Source organism: Danio rerio, chromosome 4, assembly GCF_052040795.2.
Source record: "Danio rerio strain M-AB ecotype USA chromosome 4, GRCz13ab, whole genome shotgun sequence".
Classification (NCBI taxonomy): Eukaryota; Metazoa; Chordata; class Actinopteri; order Cypriniformes; family Danionidae; genus Danio; species Danio rerio.
In genome coordinates, this window is record NC_141024.2 from 59,247,501 (window position 1) to 59,267,004 (window position 19,504).

Consider the following 19,504-nt stretch of genomic DNA (forward strand, 5'->3'; position numbering starts at 1 on the left):
TCCCTCCCTTGATTTAAAATGCAGTTGTTTAAGAAAAGAGGCTGATTTAAAATGTTCTCTCTCCCTAGAGGTTTAAAATGCACATTGTTAAAAAATTTGCCCCAAGCTCTTAACAATTCCTTATAAAAATCCGGCACCCTCTCCGCCATCCAGTTTTTTGTTTAATAAGGTTGATTAGAAAACAGTGTAGGGCCTAGTGGGCTTGAGGAATGACTCGTCGGCAACCTGTGGTTTTGGGGAAAAGTAACTGCCACCTATTGTTGAGATCACGCCTTTTGGATTTGTTGTACAAGAGCCTCTTTATGCATGTGCAAAGTAACTGAGTAGAAAGCATAGTAAATTATGCTTCCCCCCCCCACTGTCTTAGACGAAACTGCGTTTGGAAGTATCATATCCAGAGGTTTTTTCTTTTAGTGTTAAGACTAAGTAGGCCAGAGCACCTGTCTTGGCAACAGCAGGTGCTAGGTTCAAATCCAAACTGCACCTTTCCTTCAGATTATGGGAGAGTGGCTTTCTGATCTGAAACTCTTTCAATGGCCGATAGCATATGTTTGTCCTGATTTCCATTTTCCGAGCTGACTCTGGGTTTGGATGTAATGAAACTGGAGGTTCCAAAAAACACTTAACACATGATTTAGGATAGATTAAATAAAAATAAATTCATGCATTTTTTGCTTTGATCTTGAACAGAGGCCAGGTTACCGGTCAGGTTTGAGACATGATCATCCAGACTCTAAAAGACCACGTCCGTCTTGTCAGCATTTTCTGCATCCTGACATGCTGGTTTTTGTTGTGTATTATTTTTTTCTACTTCGATTTTTGTTATCAGGCAAATGTCTCTTACAGCGAGTTTTTGTGGCGCTGTGGCTTAGCTGGTCAAAGCGCCTGTCTCGTAAACAGGAGATCCTGGGTTCAAATCCCAGCAGTGCCTAATGTACGGGTGCCACGGTTGCTTTTTGTTAAGAGTAATGAGTGTTTACGCAGCGGGATGTTTAGCAGTCGGTTTCTTAACAAAACTCAAATCCTTAAGAACGCTGCTCGTTCAAGAGAGCTTTGGACGATGGCTTTATAAAGCATAGTGTGGTAATGCCTAACCAATTGGACTTTAATATTTCAAGTCCAGACATTGACACATGCAGCGCTACCGTTGTTAGTTTTTTTTTCTTTTTTCGAATTAAACAATTAGCCCCTTCCACAGTTGTTTGGCCACTGTGGCTTAGTTGGTCAAAGTGCCTGTCTAGTAAACAGGAGATCCTGGGTTCGAATCCCAGCAGTGCCTTGTTGACAGTTGGCCATTCGTTCATGGGCCAGAAAGTACTAAAAAGTGTTTTCTGTGCAACAGTGCTAGAGGCAGCAGAGCACCCAGGCTCTGTGGCGCAATGGATAGTGCATTGGACTTCTAGGCTGTGAGCTGAGCCGTTCAAAGGTTGTGGGTTCTAGTTCCACCAGAGTCGCAAGCTTGGCTCTTTATCTTCACTGACTTAAGGTGTGGTGCGTTTCTAACATTTTAGGCATCTGTCCATCCCGTTTTGCTTCTTTCTTTCATTGCGCAGTGCAGGCTCAGATACTAGGGGTACTCTACAATAAAGCCGATGACTAAATTGAGCTGTTTTAAATAAGGGAGATTAGAAAACAGTGTAGGGCCTAGTGGGCTTGAGGAATGACTCGAAGGCAACCTGTGGTTTTGGGGAAAAGTAACTGCCACCTATTGTTGAGATCACGCCTTTTAGATTTGTCGTACAAGAGCCTCTTTATGCATGTGCAAAGGAACTGAGTAGAAAGCATAGTAAATTTTGCTTTCCCCCCACTGTCTTAGATGAAACTGCGTTTGGAAGTATCGTATCCAGACGTTTTTTCTTTTAGTGTTAAGACTAAGTAGGCCAGAGCACCTGTCTTGGGTACAGCAGGTGCTAGGTTCAAATCCAAACTGCACCTTTCCCTCAGATTATGGGAGAGTGGCTTTCTGATCTGAAACTCTTTCAATGGCCGATAGCATATGTTTGTCCTGATTTCCATTTTCCGAGCTGACTCTGAGTTTGGATGTAATGAAACTGGAGGTTCCAAAAAACACTTAACACATGATTAAGGATAGATTAAATAAAAATAAATTCACACATCTTGAACAGAGGCCAGGTTACCGGTCAGGTTTGAGACATGATCCTCCAGACTCTAAAAGACCATGTCCATCTTGTCTGCATTTTCTGCATCCTGACATGCTGGTTTTTGTTGTGTATTGTTTTTTCTCCTTTGATTTTTGTTATTGGGCAAATGTTTCTAACAGTGAATTTCTGTGGCGCTGTGGCTTAGCTGGTCAAAGCGCCTGTCTTGTAAACAGGAGATCCTGGGCTCAAATCCCAGCAGCGCCTTAGTCCAGGTGGTGCGTGTGCTTGTTTTATATAGCTTGCCGGATCGAATTATAAAATTGTATAGCTTTGAGGCGTAATGAATACTGTGACAAATAGAGTTAAACAACTTCTTTGCTTGCGATTTTTAGACTCAATGTGTATTTTTAGTCTCTGTGTGCAAAAACGTCCTGCCTTCTTTTCAGCTGTGGCTTAGTTGGTCAAAGCGTCTGTCTTGTTAACAGGAGATCCAGGGTTCAAATCCCAGCAGTGCCTAATGTACAGGTGCCAGGGTGGCTTTTTGTTAAGAGTGCATGCAGCGCTACAGTTGTTAGTTATTTTTTTCTTTTTTCAATTAAAAAAATTAGCCCCTGTCAAGGTCATTTGGCGCTTTAGCTTGGTTGGTCAAACTGTCTTGTAAACAGGAGACCCTGGAATCAAGTTCCAGCAAAAGTGACTATCAGCTATTGTTGAGATCAAGCCTTTTGAATTTGTTGTACAAGAGCCTTTTTATGCACACACATACACACACACACACACACACACACACACACACACGTGATATGGCTAAAAAAAATGTAAACAGGGATTTTGACAAGTTATTGACTATTATAAGATTTTAAATACAGTATGTCGGGACCAGTTGTAATTTCCATATCTTGCCATATATCATGCCAAATATAAGCTTTCTATATGGGGACTTGCAGTGAGAAAAAAATGACAGTAAACCTACATTATGATGGAATGAGAATTAGCCACTAAATCAAAAAGTTACGAATTGCCATGAGATTGCGTTGGAATAAACTTAGTTTAGTGTATCCACTGTCTGTACTGTTCCCTCTACACTTATGTATAAACCATTATGAAACCTGTATCATATATTTTAAACAAAAATGACTGAAAAAGATTGTTTATTGTAATGATGTGCATCTTGTGTGCTGGTGATCTAAAGTTTGTTCCTGTAGTATTTATATGATAAAAGGATTATGTGAACCAATGATCCTTCAAATGCAAGACTTCTCAAAGCAAATGAATGCAGCATGCAGAGTATTGAACACTGGAGAGTCTGTGTTTAAAGTAGTGAATGTTTCGAGTTTTGAAAATTGATAACAGGGTTCTGAAATTTGTGGCAAAACAAATGAAAAAAAAACTGTAATTGGGGTTTCCACAGTGGAATGAACCGCCAACTTATCCAGCGTATGTTTTACACAGCAGATGCCCTTCCAACCACAACCCATCACTGGGAAACACACACACTTATTCAGAGACTCATACACCACAGTCAATTTTAGCATGCTCAATTCACCTATACTTCTTGCTGTGAGATAAGGTGCAACCCACTATGCCACGGCATCACCCATTAGCAGGGCTCGAAATTAACCTTTTTGCTTGGTAGCACCGGTGCTCATAACTTTAAAAATGCAGGCGCATCAGCAAAAATGTTGTCGCACCCACTAATCATAAGCATCATTACTACAAGTTTTATACAAACATATTAATTGCATTTGAAATCAACAGTATAAATGCAAGCGTGAGGAAAATATGCCTCGTCCCGTTATCTCAAGAAAATACATTTTTATAACATAACTGAGCAAGGGCGTAGGTTTGCACCTTACATTGGTGGGGACTGGGGACGAGTCACCCCCGCCAAGAATGAATATTGTTTATATATATATATATATATATATATATATATATATATATATATATATATATATATATATATATATTGCTATTTATTATTTAACTGCTATTAAAATGTATTATTAACTAATCCTCTCTTCTTACAGTTTATTAAGTTAAATTAAATAGTCATGCGGTTAGCCAAGGGGGGTCAAGTGGTTTGAAAGACCAACAGTTGGATTATTATTATTATTATTATGTTTGAATTTATCTCATTATTCAAATGGATAAATCCTCACTGAGGAAGGTTGAATGTGCCGGCCAGTTTGTCATTTGCCTATAGGCTTTAGTTTTTAATTTAAATCAAGTTTTAACAAATTTCCCAAAGAAAATTATGATAAAAAATTGTATTTTAAAAATAAGTATATTTACATATTTGAAGAGTTTAGATGTAAAAACCTCTGAATGCCATTTAATATTTTCTTCTAAAATGAGCATTTTTCTCCAACTCCTGTGTGTGGACTCAGTGATTTACCTTTTATAGTGACAAATACGTTCTTTTCATTGCCTTTAAAGTGAAATAACTGAACATAAATATACAAGGCTAAGAAAAATGCTCATTTTACATGGCATTTAGAGGTTTTGGCATCTGTACTTTACTTCATTTTTTTATTCTAAGAATTTAAAGTCCTAATTTCTAGTTCAAAGTATTTTTATTATTTATAAAACTGTAATAAAATTTTCAGTTTAAATATGTAAATAAAGCAATTTGACAAAATGGTAGGAAATAGTTTTGGTACATCAAAAAGTGTAGTTGTAATAACTATCCAACAGGATTATCCAGCAAAAATTAGTTCTTAATATGTCACTAAAATGTCATATTTATACCTCAATTAAACAGAAAATCAGGTGAATAACTGCAAAAAGGTTCAGTTTTTTTAGAAAACAAATAATCCCTTTCAATAAGCTGGCTACAGGCCTGAAAGTGCAATGTTAAAATGATGTTTAATAACTGATAAAGAGAGAGTTTAATAAAAACTTTCGTTTATTTTTCGTACAAATTAAACATCTCTCAGTATTATTAAAAGATGGAGCACAGGCTGTAGTTTTTCTGACAAATTGTTTCAACCAAAATTGGAGATGTTACTCTAAGAGATTAGGAGAACTGGCAGGGTCATATACGTTTACATGTAGGTGTCTATTCTGCAGTTAGTTTTCAGGGAATATTGTTTACAGACTAGTCTGCTTTAACGTTAGACTGAACGTAAAAGCGGTGAAAACACTAGCATAACGGCATTATCATCATGGACTCATTCAGTAGCGAACTTGAGTTTATGTGACTTACACTTTTCGTTGGAAAAAGCTCTTTATGTCCACCTCTTCTTGCTACCCTCCATCCTAACTTGTGCGTGTCTGTCTTACACCTCGCACATTGGGAAATTCCCCCCGCGCACTTGTTTTGGCGCTGTTTGTATCTGAAACTATGGTCTGAAAGCAGCCACTCACATGACAGCAGGGAAAGGCACAGCCAATCACAATGTTTATATGTGTTTGGGGGCGGTGCGACTGGAGGAGAGAACGTGATTTAACCCTTTCGGCATGTCTAGGTTTATACTGACAGTGCGATGTTTTTAAGTGAATTAAATTATTGGTGGGACATTTTGGTAGTTTGTGGATATTGGTGGGGACACGTCCCCACCGTCCACCCTAAATCTACGCCCCTGTAACTGAGTGTCAAAAAGATACACAGAGCGCCCACCGGCCCTGCACGCACTGCTTGACATGAATACATCTGTTAACGATATAACTGTGCTGTTCTCACGGGTGCTGTCTGATACTGCACTGATGCTTTTGACATGTACTGCACCTTATTATATGCATACGTCATGTTAATAGCAATACCGGTCTTTTCATGAGTAGCGATATTAGTTTACTCAGTGTAGGCCCGTTTGCGATGTCCGTTTAACTGAGTGATTGACAGCTGATATTTCAGTGCTAGAGAAGTGGGCCAATAAGAAGAGCGCAAAGGCGGGGCACGGATTACGGACTTGGCTTTGTTTACTGCAGCAAGGACAACTGTTTTAAACCATTCCTGAGCGCTGCGTTTCCCGTTTCAAGCACAGAGATGCATTCAGCATGAATGTCTCCCGAATCCGCTCATGTGGTGAACATTTTGCACAGTAAAAACTGGTCGCACACAACACATTCATGCACTTGCAAAAATGCTCCCAAATATATTTTGAGGTCGCATAGATAAAATTTCGGGCACATATGTGAGCAAAATGGTCGCAATTTCGAGCCCTGCCATACTAGTGTCTTTTTTATGTTACTTGTACTTATTTTTCAGATATCTTTTAAATGAAATACTTGTGCTATTAATTAAATACTAGAGTTTTCAAAATATACTAGTGCTTACTCATTAGACACTGATTTATTTTATTAGATACTAGTACTTATTCATTAGATAGTACTTATTAAATATATAGTTTTTATTTATTAGATACTAGTACTAATTTTAATAGTTACTAGTAACTATTCTGTTGTTTAGGTCTTGTTTTTGGTCTAAAACATTAGACCATGTTTACACAAAGATGGGGTAGACTCCACACTCCAGGACAGGTTTCAACACACAGACTGGGGTATGTTTGCTTCCCAGGCTACACATGGCTTTCAAACAGACATTGACAGTTACACTTCCTCTGTTCTGGAATATATCTGTTATATATCTGTTACAACCCAGAAACAGATCACTACATACCCGAAACAGAAGCCATGAATAAACAAGGAGGTGCTCCTCCTGCTGAAAGCACGCAACACTGCCTTCACACTATCACACTCACCTATCACACTCACCTCCTCAGAAGTACACAACGCACTGAGTCGGATCAATGTGCGAAAGCCTGCTGGACCAGATGGTATTCCTGGGCGTGTCTTTAAAACATGTGCAGAACAGCTCGCTGGGGTATTCACAGACATTTTCAACCTGTCGCTTAACCTAGCAGCTGTGCCAACATGCTTTAAAGCCACCTCTATTGTGCCAGTGCCCAAACACTCCAGCCCAACATGCCTGAATGACTACCGCCCTGTAGTACTCACACCCATCATCATGAAGTGCTTCGAGCGATTGGTCCTGGCACATCTAAAAGACTCTCTGCCATCCACACTGGACCCACATCAGTTTGCTTACCGTGGCAACAGGAGCACAGAGGATGCAGTCTCTATAGCACTGCACTCTGTACTCACACACCTGGACAATTAAAACACTTATGCACGAATGCTGTTTGTGGCATTCAGCATTCAACACTGTCATACCCTCCAAGTTACTGATCAAACTAAGAGACCTGGATATCGACACATCACTCTGCAACTGGATTATGGACTTTCTGACTAACAAACCTCAAAATGTTAGATCAGGTCACATCTGCTCCACCAGCGTCACACTCAACACTGGTGTACCACAGGGCTGCTGAGCCCCTTCCTCTACTCCCTTTTTTACCATCGACTGCAGGGCTGTGAACAGATCTAACACCATCATCAAATTTACAGATGTCAGATGCTACTGTCAGGTTCTGCATTGCAGGCTCGCTATTATGGCCCGTATGTAGTTAAAGAAAAGGTGAGTGAACTTGACTATGTGATTGCTACTTCTGACAGAAAGGAAAAAACTCGGCTGTGTCACATAAACATGCCTTACTTTGAACGATCGTCAAATGTGTCTAGAGAGAATGCTGCTGTTTTAACTGTGTTGCCCACAGAGACTGACCGGTGCTGAAATTTCTGATCACCGTGCGCTGTCCAGTGCTGATCCGTTGATCAGTCCTTTGTCTCCCATTGTTGCTGACGGCGTGTTGTTGGAGGAGGAAGACGTGGAGTTTCCTGCTCCTGAGTTAGTGGCGGGAAGACAAAAAAATTCTGAGATTGTCCAAAACCTTGACTTTTATCTTTCCTATTTAACAGTTGTTGAACGATCGGATGTGGTTGGTCTTATTGAAAATCATCTTGAGTTATTCTCGGATGTTCCTACCCGTACGTGTTTAATTGAGCATGATATTGATGTGGGTGACGCGTTACCAATAAAACAGCATGCTTATCGGGTAAGTACAGAAAAGCGAGAACAGATGCAATAAGAGGTAAATTTCATGCTCGAAAATAACATCGCTGAACCAAGCTCCATGTCCATGGAGTTCACCCTGTTTGCTTGTAAAGAAATCTGACAACACATTTCGATTTTACACTGATTTTAGAAGTGTAAAAGATCTCACTAAGCCTGATAGTTATCCGTTACCTCGTATGGAGGATTGCATGGATCGCGTTGGGAATGCGGTTTTTGTTTCAAAAATTGATCTGCTCCGAGGTTATTGGCAGGTGGGCCTTAGTGACCGTGCTAAGGAAATATCTGCGTTCGTTACACCAGATCGTTTTCTAAATTACACCGTAATGGCTTTCGGCCTTCGAAACGCACCGGCCACTTTCCAACGTTTAGTAAACCGCGTAATTGAAGGCTTGCAGAACATCGAAGCGTATTTGGATGACTTGGTTATTTATAGCACCTCTTGGTCTGAGCATATAAAACAACTAGAGACCTTATTCAACCGTGTGTCGAGTGCCAACCTCACTATCAATTTGGCAAAGTGTGAATTTGGTCGAGCAACTGTGACTTATCTTGGGAACGTTGTGGGTGGTGGACAAATCGTCCAGTCGAGTCAAAGGTGGAGGCAATTCGTAATTTTCCAGTGCCCACTACGCGCCGTGAACTCCGTCGCTTTTTAGGGATGGTTGAATACTTCAGAAATTTTTGTAGAAATTTTACTGTAGTTGCTTGTCCCTTAACTGACCTTCTCAGTCCAAAAATACCATTCAAATGGTCTGAGGAATGTCAGATGAGTTTTGAGAAAATAAATGCCATTTTGATTAGTTCTCCAGTCCTATCTGTGCCCGATTTTTCTTCTCCTTTTATTCTTGCTGTTGATGCAAGTGACACTGGTGCAGGTGCTGTTCTCCTCCAGACAGATATTAATGGAATCGAACAACCTGTCTGTTTCTTCTTGAGGTTACTCAACCATTGAAAAGGAGGCGCTCGCACTTGTCCTTGCTCTCCAACATTTTGATGTTTATATTGGTTCTGTTTCGTATCCTTTAATTGTTTACACAGATCACAACCCCTTACTTTTCATTAGTCGGATGAAAAACCACAACCAGCAATTGATGAGGTGGAGTTTGTTTTTACAAACGTTTCAACTAGACATTCGGCACATCCATGGAAAGGATAATGTTATTGCGGATGCTTTATCACGTGTCTGATAGAATAAATTGTAGTTTTTGTTTCAGGTAAGATGTTTTTTCTTCCCTACAATTTATTCACTTAAGGTGAAGGGTGTTACGTGGGTCTGTGTTATTTAATTAATCTATTTATTCCCGGTTTGTGGTTGTTGCGATCAAGTACTAGGATGAGTGTTTCTACCCGGCTTATCCAGGATTGGATGATGCCCTTCACTGGGGATTTCCACTATATAAGGCTGACAGCGATGGCGTCTCTGTCTCTCTCTGTCTTGCAGTCTCTCGCCCTCCCTCAGCTCGGTGATGGCTTGCGCTCAGGCGGTCTGGCTGGTGGTGCTCCGCAAGCCCGGCGATCATTCATCTAGATGCCGCTCCATTTAGTGTTTTGCTCCTGTTCAACTTTTGATTCTTAGTTCGTAATGTGTTAACTAGTTTGTTTAATTTGATACTTTGTTTTGTTTTGTTGGTATGAAACCTGCTCAGGGAAAGCAGCATGGCAAGGTAGCGTGGCCGAGTGGTCTAAGGCGCTGGATTAAGGCTCCAGTCTCTTCGGGGGCGTGGGTTCAAATCCCACCACTGCCAGGCAGTCCTTTTAGGATGCTTGGGATGACCTTTCTGCTAGAGCAAACAGACTTGCAAAGTGATACTGCATGCTTCCGCTCACATCCAAACGTAGACTCCTTGGCCAAAGTTGAAGGGCTTCACTAGGAAGCTTGGCGTCCTCTCTGCTTTCGTAAAATTGGGCAGAAAAGGGACCACTGCATAGAGTCATCTGGGATAGTGTAGCCAAAGGATCTAAGGCGCTGGTTTTCGGCTCCAGTCTCTTCGGGGGCGTGGGTTCTAATCCCACCGCTGCCTGGCAGTCTTTTTAGGATCCTTGAGAATGACCTCTCTGCTTGACAAACAAACTTGCAAAGTGATACTGCACGCTTCCGCTCACATCCAAATGTAGACTCCTTGGCCAAAGTTGAAGGGCTTCACTAGGAAGCTCTGCGTCCTCTCTGCTGTTCTGCTTCTGTAAAATTTGGCAGAAAAGGGACCACTGCATAAATCCATTTAGGGTAGCGTGGCCGAGGGGTCTTAAGGCGCTGGATTTAGGCTCTAGTCTCTTTGGGGACGTGGGTTCAAATCCCACCGCTGCCACACGTGCTTTTAAACACGGCCAAACTGCTTGAGTGTGGTGCGCGTTCTCAGTGAACGCTGGAAATGAGAGAGTACATTAAGGTTGGAAACTAGTCAGTATAATGTGTTCTTTGAAACTCACGGCAGACTTGGTGTGACCGCAACACATCCCCAGGCTCGAATATGCTCAGAAGCAAGTGTCTTCCCCACGATTAGATTGCAGCATCTTAACAAAGTCTGCAATGGAAGGCTCTCTCTGCCATTGCTCCTTTTAGCAAGAGCCCCCTTTTGAAACAGGAACAGTAAAGATTCACAATTAGAGTAGTAATACTCTATAACTGGATTTGAATATAATAACAACAGCAATGTGGGGTCTGCTGTGATGGAATCAATAACTTTCACTCTTTTGTGAAATAACAGTTACCTTGTAATCAGGTGCTTAAATGCATCACAGCTGGCTGCCGTTTGGAGTAGACTTCAAATGCCTTAAGGTGTGCTCAAATAGAGACAGAACTGTGGTTGACAGGAAGGTGGGAGTGCTTCCTAAGCTGGTATCTAGGAGCTCTCTTTCTTTGTGGAGGAGCTCCAGCAAGGTGTTGGTATGAAAACTGCTCAGGGAAAGCAGCTTGGCAAGGTAGCATGGCCAAGTGGTCTAAGGCGCTGGATTAAGACTCCAGTCTCTTTGGGGGCGTGGGTTTAAATCCCACCGCTGCCAGGCAGTCCTTTTAGGATGCTTTAGATGACCTCTCTGCTTGAGCAAACAGACTTGCAAAGTGATACTGCATGCTTCCGCTCACATCCAATCGTAGACTCCTTGGCCAAAGTTGAAGGGCTTCACTAGGAAGCTCGGCGTCCTCTCTGCTTCTGTAAAATTGGGCAGAAAAGGCACCACTGCATGGAGTCATCTGAGATAGCGTAGCCAAGGGATCTAAGGCGCTGGATTTCGGCTCCAGTTTCTACGGGGGTGTGGGTTCTAATCCCACCGCTGCCAGGCAGTCCTTTTAGAATGCTTGAGAATGACCTCTCTGCTTGAGCAAACAGACTTGCAAAGTGATACTGCACGCTTCCGCTCACATCCAAATGTAGACTTCTTGGCCAAAGTTGAAGGGCTACTCTAGGAAGCTCTGCGTCCTCTCTGCTGTTCTGCTTCTGTAAAATTTGGCAGAAAATGGACCACTGCATGGCTCCATCTAGGGTAGTGTGGCCGAGGGGTCTAAGGTACTGGATTTAAACTCCAGTCTCTTTGGGGGCGTGGGTTCAAATCCCACCACTGCCAGATTTGGTTTTAAACACGGCCAAACTGATTGAGTGTGTGCGTGTTCTCAGTGAACACTGGAAATGAGAGAGTACATTTAAGTTGGCAACTAGTCAGTCTAATGTGTTCTTTGAAACTCATGGCAGACTTGTTGGTGTGACAGCAACACATCCCCAGGCTCGAATCTGCTCAGGAGCAAGTGTCTTTCTCACGATTAGATTGCAGCATCTTAACAAAGTCTGCACTGGAAGTCTCTCTCTGCCATTGCTCCTTTTAGCAAGAGCCCCCTATTGAAACAGGAACAGTAAAGATACACAATTAGAGTAGTAATACTCTATAACTGGATTTGAATATAATAACATCAACAATGTGGGGTCTGCTGTGATGGAATCAGTAACTTTCATTATTTTGTGGAATAACAGTTACCTTGTAATCAGGTGCTTAAATACATCGCAGCTGGCTGCCGTTTGGAGTAGACTTCAAATGCCTTGAGGTGTGCTCAAATAGAGACAGAACTGTGGTTGACAGGAAGGGGGGAGTGCTCCGTAAGCTGGTATTAAGGAGCTCTCTTTCTTTGTGGAGGAACTCCAGCAAGGCATGGCCAAATTGAACTGATTTCCCAGAGCTGTTTTGCTACTTGAAACAAGTTGGTGCAAAAACTGTTTAGGGAAAGCAGCTTGGAAAGGTAGTGTGGCCGAGCGGTCTAAGGCGCTGGATTAAGGCTCCAGTCTCTTCGGGGGCGTGGGTTCAAATCCCACCGTTGCCAGGCAGTCCTTTTAGGATGTTTGAAAAGACCTCTCTGCTTGAGCAAACAGATTTGCAAAGTGATACTGCATGCTTCCGCTCACATCCAAACGTAGACTCCTTGGCCAAAGTTGAAGGGCTTCACTAGGAAGCTAGGCGTCCTCTCTGCTTCCGTAAAATTGGGCAGAAAAGGGACCACTGCTTGGAGTCATCTGGGATAGCGTAGCCAAGGGATCTAAGACGCTGGTTTTCGGCTCCAGTCTCTTCGGGGGTGTGGGTTCTAATCCCACCGCTGCCAGACAGTCGTTTTAGGATGCTTGAGAATGACCTCTCTGCTTGAGCAAACAGACTTGCAAAGTGATACTGCACGCTTCCGCTCACATCCAAATGTAGACTCCTTGGCCAAAGTTGAAGGGCTTCACTAGGAACCTCTGCGTCCTCTCTGCTGTTCTGCTTCTGTAAAATTTGGCAGAAAAGGGACCACTGCATGGATCCATCCAGGGTAGGGTGGCCGAGGGGTCTAAGGCGCTGGATTTAAGCTCCAGTCTCTTCGGGGGTGTGGGTTCAAATCCCACCGCTGCCAGATGTGGTTTTAAACACGGCCAAACTGCTTGAGTGTGTGCGCTTTCTCAGTGACTGCTGGAAATGAGAGAGTACATTAAAGTTGGCAAATAGTCAGTATAATGTGTTCTTTGAAACTCACGGCAGACTTGTTGGTGTGACAGGAACACATTCCCAAGCTCGAATCTGCTCAGGAGCAAGTGTCTTTCCCACGATTAGATTGCAGCATCTGGTAAGACCAAAGCTTGAAATTTGCATCACGTGAGTGCATGAGACCAATAGAAGATCAAAACATGAGCTATATGGAGCAATCAGTCGCTTTTAGCAACGTCTAATCATATTGTTTTATCTCGCACGTTTTTTGCAGCGCTGTACGAAAGAATTTTGCAAGCACAAACTCTAGTGTGACCGCGGCCCAACTTGCTTTCCGATTAACTATGCCCAGCAGCTATATATATAAATATATATATATATATATATATATATATATATATATATATATATATATATATATATATATATATATATATGAGCCTACCTTAGACAGAGTGGGTACATTTAGAAGCTGATGTGCTGTGGTGTGGAAGTTTCTGATTAAAAGTTGCTTTCTTGATTTCTTTGTTGCTTGATTTGTGCCTGTACCATAACAGATCTCTCTTGTTGTGATATGTGTCTTGGTAACCTTTAATGTGTTGTTTTTTGCTTATTGATTCGACTGCATTGAGTGAGTGAGTGCATTTTCCCTCCTTCTCCTGGTTAAGAGATAAAGCAATATAATAGAATTAGTTATATATCAGATAATATAAATAAATAATTAGCAACAAAAGACCAACTTCATAATGATTTTAGTGTAAAAGACTTTAATTTGAAGGAAAAAAAAGATGCTGGAGGACTGAATCAGATATGCATCCAGGGAGTTGCTGACGCACGTAACAAAAACAACATAAACAAAAAGTAGATTGGACCAGTTTCACAGAATTTTTTGTGGCACTGCAGAGTGCTTCTAAAGGGCTCATTGTTCTAGGGGTATGATTCTTGCTTTGGTTGCAAGAAGTCCTGGGTTCAAATCCCAGACGAGCCCTATGTCTGTCACAGAAAAAGCAGTGATGCTTTGGTGTTAATTGAAGCAACTTTTGCTGTGACCTTAGTTAATAAACATTTAGTTGATTTCTAATCTGAATTAGCCTAACCTGTACAATTATACAGACAAAATAGCAGTGGCAATGATTCGCTTGTTAGATTTGTTTATGGATCTTGAACAACGCACCAGCTTTATATGCAAGCACCATTTTTGTGTTTGTACGCAGTCTCTTCTCTGTAGGCACCATGCAGGATTCAAAATGACCTTTCGTGTTAGGAATCTTTTTACCCTTTTAGTCATAACAGGAAATATGGATGACAATGAAGGAAGTTAATTAAACACAAACACATCTCAAGAAGGTTTTTACAGCTACTGTGTTTCATTTACCAAACATTGCTCCTAAGTAGAAGTGAGACCTTCAAGAACGACCCAGATGGGACTTGAACCCACAATCCCCAGCTCCGGAGGCTGATGCTTTATCCATTAGGCCACTGGGCCATGTCACCGGTCTTCTATCAAGGATCTCTTGTATGCCTTCAACAAGATGCCACCGCATGAAAAACTGCACTTTAGGATCTCAATGCCAGTTTGCATTCCGTCAAATAAGAACTAATGGACAAACTTTTTCTTTCTGCAATCATTCACATTCGCGTCTCTGGTCTTGGGGTATGGTTCCAGCGTATAGTATGACTGGTCGTGAGAGTTTCGAATTCCAGTCAAGACCACTCTCATTAACTTGAAATCACAACCTTTCTGCAGCTATTTTCTTGTTTGCATTTCATCACCATCCACCTAACATGAGACCGTGAGTTGAGAGCCACGGGGTAATTGAAGTCAAGATCTCCATTACCAGTGCTTAGCGGAACCATTTAGTTTCTAACTTGACAGTGAGATTCGAGCGAGATTGGAAGAATCTTAATTGAAGTGTGCAGCAAGTCTGAGAATTCGAAGCTAACTATTATCCTCAGATCATCACACCTAACCTTCGAGTGGTCAGGATTTTTTCACACAACTTAAAAGTAACCCAACAAACACGACTTGAATCCACAATCTCCAGTTTGGAAGGTTGATGCCTTATCCATTAGGCCACTGGGCCAATACAAGCATTTACTATATCTGTTGTATCACTCAGTAAGTTCCTGTAACTCAGAAAACAGCACTTTAGGATTCCTATTGCTTTCAGATGATCTGGTGTGTACACCTAATGACAAAAGAGCTTCTCTGAAGAGTTTTCCATTGTCATGTCTTTTTGACCTAAGGGTATGAACCTAGCTTTTTGAAGGTCACACTGGATTGTGCTGCACAGCCAACTTAAAAGGAACTGCATCAAAAACGACCCAGATGGGACTTGAACCCACAATCCCCAGCTTCGAAGGCTGGTGCCTTATCCATTAGGCCACTGGGCCATTTTTTACTGCCTGTAAAGTAAAATATGCATCCATGGGGGTTGCTGACGCACGAAACAAAAACAACATGAACAAAAAGTAGTTTAGACCGGTTTCACAGACTTTTTTTGTGGCACTGCTGGGTGCTACTTAAGGGCTTGTTAGTCTAGTGCAGGGGTCTCAAACTTGTGGCCCGCGGGCCATTTGCGGCCCTCAGTGCAATATTTTGTGGCCCGCACCGACCGCTGTACACTGACAGAATCCGTCCACACTACGCCGGAGTTCTCGAGCGCTGAAAACAGATCGTTTCGAAAACGCTGGAGAGGCCGTTTTCATTCTGAAACGCTGCTGCTCCGTCTCAGTGTGGATGGGGAAAGACGGAGACATCTGAAAACGGAGGCGGGGCTGCAGACATTCGCCTCTCTGATTGGGGCTTTTCCTCAATATTAAGTAGCCTAACACACAGTTCAGTCCTGAATCTTCTCCATGTAAGTTCAGACTTCGCAAGTTTGATCAAGGCTACAACTCTTCTTCTCAGTTTGATATGGAAAACATACCGAGGATACGCGTCAATCTTCACAGGGAACCGTGTACTTTATAACTTCATTCACATCACCCTGGCTACGTTGCTTCACTTTCTCAACAATAAAATGTAAACTTGATATAAGGAACTACCTATTTTTATTTTAATATTAACAACCAAACAGACAGCAGAAATGTTGAGGCGTCGTGCTGCATGAGCGTCATCTTCACAGTGTGGATATTTATATCAAAACGGAGCCAATAACAACTGCCTCCTTTCAATTTCAGTGAAAATACGAAACATACCCTCTCTTTTGCTGAATATCAGTTTTAATAATCGATAATGGCCATTATAAAAGTATAACATACAATAAGTTTATACATTATAGGAAATAAAGGCAAGCGATCAGTCAATATACAGAATGTAGGCTACGTGGTTACATTAATCATTAACTTATCTTTGCGCTCAGCCAAAACACGTTACGTGAGAGCAAGTAATAGATTCCAATGACCAAAGTCAGGGAATATGTCGTTAGATAAAGACAACAAGATTAATTAAATATCACGTTTAATAAATATAGTGAGATTAGATCCAGCGGGAGATGCTTGATGAGGAGTCCGACTAGCAGAGCTCTCATCTGGGTAGATGGGCTGCAGCGCTTGCCAAAGTGTGTGTGGTCACGTGATGTGCGTTTTCAGCGTTTTGGTGTGGACGGAGAGCAGTTCAGAAACGCTGGGTAAAACGCGAGTGTGGACGCGGATCGTTTTCATTCTAAAACGCCGTTTTACAACTAAAACGCACTAGTGTAAACGGGGCCTGACAGAATCAGCGGAGCAGGGAGAGAGAGCACTCCCCGCTCCGCTGATTCTATCCGTACACAGCGGTCACTGGCATTCCCCGCCCGCCGTGTAAACAAAGGGGCGGGGATGCCGGTGACGTCACCACGCACCCCGCCCCTGTGTTAGACGCTGTGATGGGCGGGAAGTGTTTAGGAGGGAACTCGCGCCGGCCAGAACCAAGGTAAGCTGTTCCCGCCCCTGCCTGCCACTTAGCTACCTATCTGCAGCCTGCCACCTACCTAGCTACAGCCTGCATCTTATATATATTATAGGTAGATACAGACTGGCACAGACTGATGTGACTGGAGTGGGGTGGGGGTGTTTTATTTATACATATATACGCCTTTTTTTTTAGGTGAGGGAATGGAAGTTTTGAGTGTGTGAGAAGTGTGTGAGAAGTTATTCTCCACCTTGAACTTCAATAAGCCAAAGTACAGGTCTAGAATTAATGATGATCATCTTCAAGCCATACTGAGGGTCTCAACTGCTTCTGCTCTAAAGCCAAATGTGGTTCAGATTTGTGAAAAGAAGCGCTGCCAAGTCTCTGGCAGCAAGAAGTAGGCAAAAGATGCCATGTTCAGAAGAACTGTTCATAATCTTCACTCAATGTTCTTTTAATGTTCAGGACACTTCATGTACAGAAGAAATAATTAAAACTGTTAATAATGACATTTGAGGACTTTTTTTTTGTGAAATCCCTTATGCGGCCCAGCCTCACCCAGACTTTGCCTCCTGCGACCCCCAGGTAAATTGAGTTTGAGACCCCTGGTCTAGTGGTATGATTCTCGCTGAGGTTGCGAGAGGTCTTGGGTTCAAATCCTGCATGAGCCCCCTGGCTGTCACAGAAAGAGCAGTGAAGTGGTGCTGTGCTGTGCTGACTAGGGTATTTTTATGTTAATTGTAGCACTTTCAACTGTGAAATCAGTTAATGAACATGTAGTGGACTTCTGATCTAAATCAGTCTAACTTGCACATTTATACAGACAAAATAGAAGCATAATATTTTGGAACTATTCCTATACGATAATTTCTACAATATTTTAATGGGATACAGTTTATATCTTAATTAAGATATGCTTTTCTATTCACTTGTTAAGTTGTGAAGTGTTGGTGACGTATGTAATACTGTTTCCGGGTCCAAGCCTCCACTCGTTTGAGTTGAGAAATTATTCGTTTATGATCACTTTTTATTCATATCACACATTAAAGTTAATTTTTTATGAAGTCAGTGTACGCAACAATCTCTGGGATTGCTGCATCACAAATACCAGAATTTTAACAATTTATAAAAAAATTAATTACTTTCTGGCCATTGTATATTAGGCATGGACATATATGTTGTGATCTTGATTTTCGAAACTAAATCGCTTTGTAAACATTTATTATTACCATTTCACGAGTCTCCCCATTCAGTTGAATAGAGCGCTTGGACCCGGAAGCCACTTTGCATGACGTCTCACTGAACTAGCAGATTGTCTCTCTTAGTTTTGAATGTTTTATGCAGTTTGCTTAAGCTCACCTTCATGTACTTGAGTGTACAGTATTAGTGCACAAATTTCCATACAAACATGTCTATACCAAAAACATATACAATGTCACTAGACCAAACTGTGGGCTGGCCCACTCGAAACAGAAGTTCACTGTGGGCCCAAAGCAAGTCCACACAAAGAGGAGTGTATATGGCCACACTGGGCGAAGTATAGCTATACTGGGGCACAGTATCTGGGTCAGAAGTATGTCCTATAAGCATGCTCTGTGGGTATTTAGTAATTAACAAAATAGTTAGGTCCCACTAATACTAAGTTGAGTCCAGGCACAAAATGTGCCTATAAGGTCCCAGTAAAGCACTTATATGCAGGGCCATTGTGGCTTTAACACAGAACAAAACTAGTTCACTTCTACTATGTAGCAAAATAGCACAATATCACTTCAAATGCATAATTACATATTATGAAAGCATAAACTAAAATCAGTAATAAATGAAGCATCTAAAAAATATAAAGACAACATGGACTATTTTTCAAAGGTTTGGGACAAAACTGCTTTAGTTTATAAAAATGCAAATATAAAAGTAACCTTGTAAATAATTATTCCTTTTTAATATGTTAACTTTTCAATTTGAATATGTTAAAATATAATTTATTCCAATGATGTTAAAGCTGCATTTGAGGCATTTGTGTCCTACATGAAACCATTCGAATGATTTGGTGCTTAAAAAACATTTAGATTTTATAGACTCAAAACTACTCATGCATTTTGACTATTTTTTATGTTTTGTGTTACAATGTAAAAGTTATTAATGTCACACACACACACATATATATATATATATGATAAAACAGAACAACTATATATAACATTAATTTATAAATCTGTCCTCTCAGGGGCATCAATATACTTATGTCTGATCACTGATCTTCTGCTCTTTCCATCACCCTGTGTCTTGCAAGAAGTTTTCACTTTGGATGCTGTGGCCAAGCTGCTTTTTGTATCACCTAAGTGAGATAAAACATAAAAAATATATTGAGTTAAACAAAACAAAGTAAAATTTTCATGTTTGTATTTTCCCTACCATTTGTACCCTAAAATTTCTCGTGGATAGGGAAACCTTACCGCACAGACATCAATTAGCCTATAAATAATTAATTTTGTTTGTTAAGTGCAAAGAGTTGTTTCAAACTATTTCTAAATTCAGTTCTAATTTCCAGAACAAAGTTTGGTCAAAATACTGAGTTATTTCCAAATACACCCG

The 19,504-nt window shown here is 41.3% G+C and overlaps 2 protein-coding genes and 9 non-coding genes across 11 annotated transcripts in view; 8 read left to right on the plus strand and 3 right to left on the minus strand.

The window, feature by feature from the left end:
• LOC110439541 (NACHT, LRR and PYD domains-containing protein 3-like) overlaps positions 1-19,504 on the minus strand; it is a 601,035-nt gene that overhangs the window by 236,632 nt on the left and 344,899 nt on the right. The window lies entirely within an intron of this gene.
• LOC148682231 (uncharacterized) overlaps positions 1-19,504 on the plus strand; it is a 155,180-nt gene that overhangs the window by 116,332 nt on the left and 19,344 nt on the right. The window lies entirely within an intron of this gene.
• trnat-cgu (transfer RNA threonine (anticodon CGU)) lies at positions 858-931 on the plus strand. The gene has a single exon. It is a non-coding gene; the product is annotated as a tRNA-Thr (tRNA).
• trnat-ugu (transfer RNA threonine (anticodon UGU)) lies at positions 2,293-2,366 on the plus strand. The gene has a single exon. It is a non-coding gene; the product is annotated as a tRNA-Thr (tRNA).
• Positions 9,743-9,824, plus strand: trnal-aag (transfer RNA leucine (anticodon AAG)). Its single transcript has one exon. It is a non-coding gene; the product is annotated as a tRNA-Leu (tRNA).
• Positions 10,303-10,385, plus strand: trnal-uag (transfer RNA leucine (anticodon UAG)). The gene has a single exon. It is a non-coding gene; the product is annotated as a tRNA-Leu (tRNA).
• Positions 11,559-11,640, plus strand: trnal-uaa (transfer RNA leucine (anticodon UAA)). The gene has a single exon. It is a non-coding gene; the product is annotated as a tRNA-Leu (tRNA).
• trnal-aag (transfer RNA leucine (anticodon AAG)) lies at positions 12,304-12,385 on the plus strand. The gene has a single exon. It is a non-coding gene; the product is annotated as a tRNA-Leu (tRNA).
• On the plus strand, positions 12,865-12,946 carry trnal-uaa (transfer RNA leucine (anticodon UAA)). The gene has a single exon. It is a non-coding gene; the product is annotated as a tRNA-Leu (tRNA).
• Positions 14,431-14,503, minus strand: trnar-ccg (transfer RNA arginine (anticodon CCG)). The gene has a single exon. It is a non-coding gene; the product is annotated as a tRNA-Arg (tRNA).
• trnar-ucg (transfer RNA arginine (anticodon UCG)) lies at positions 15,339-15,411 on the minus strand. The gene has a single exon. It is a non-coding gene; the product is annotated as a tRNA-Arg (tRNA).